We start from the raw sequence: 1,117 nt of genomic DNA on the forward strand, positions 1-1,117 counted from the left end.
TATATACACACACACACACACACACACACACATATACATATACACCTACATACATACATACACACATATATATTATATATTTTTACTTATTTACAAGAGGGACTGGTCCTTGGAGAAGGACTTCATGCTTGAGAAGGTGGAGGGATAGCGCAGGAGAGGAAGACCCTCTATGAAGTGGATTGATTCAGTGACTGGGGTAATCAGGATGGATGTTTTGAAGACCGTGCAATTGGCACAGGATAGAGCAGGGTTTAGGGCTGTAATACACAGATTCTCTATGAGTTGCAAGCGACTCGACAGCACATAACAACAATAATAATATATAAAAGCTGAAGTATTTCAAGTACACACACACATATACGCACACATACATATATTATACACACACACACACAAATATACACACACACATATACATAAAATATATATGTTGTAGTTGCTTTTAAGTGCCATGAAGTTGTCGGTGCCTCATAGTGACCCTTTGAATGAAAGACCTGGACAATTGTATAGTTTTCATCCTTTCTCCGGGTTTATAGGGTTTCCAGAGACAAGCTATTATGGAAGTGGATGCCACTCCTGCTTCCAAGCTTGTTATAATCAAAGTGCTCCACCAAACACTATAGACCATGGGTAACTGAGGACCCTATAGGATTTTAAAGTCACACCTTCGAGCAGGCCTTGATCTTTGCCCCCAGTCAGAACAGTAACACACAACAAATTGACCCCAGAAACTTCCTTTGCCCGACTGCCACCAAAGCGAGATAACCACCAAGACATCAGCCAGCAAGCAAGCCAACTTCCAGAGTAGAAGGAGACTCCAAAGTCCCAAGGCCTCAGGCCGGCCCAGCCCAGCCCACTAGCCCACCACCTCATCAAGGAGATTTTAAAGTCATACCCTCGAGCAGGCCTCAGCCTCTACCCCCAGTCAGAACAGCAACACACAACAAATATATATATAAATATTTGGAAGCAGAAATGGCATCCACTTCTACAAAAAACGCCTCCAGAAACTCTATGAACTTTAATAAATGTTGATAGTGTAGAAGGACTTCAGACCTTTTGTTAATGGGGTCACTATGAGTCATGCTCGACTTGAAGGTAATCAACAATAACAACA

General features: G+C 42.1%; 1 pseudogene; it reads right to left on the minus strand.

The window, feature by feature from the left end:
- The window catches only part of LOC102854234, a 37,805-nt pseudogene that overhangs the window by 35,918 nt on the left and 770 nt on the right, over positions 1–1,117 (minus strand).

The sequence above is a fragment of the Elephantulus edwardii genome, unplaced genomic scaffold (genome assembly GCF_000299155.1).
Source record: "Elephantulus edwardii isolate Elephantulus edwardi_28Jun2011 unplaced genomic scaffold, EleEdw1.0 scaffold00034, whole genome shotgun sequence".
Classification (NCBI taxonomy): Eukaryota; Metazoa; Chordata; class Mammalia; order Macroscelidea; family Macroscelididae; genus Elephantulus; species Elephantulus edwardii.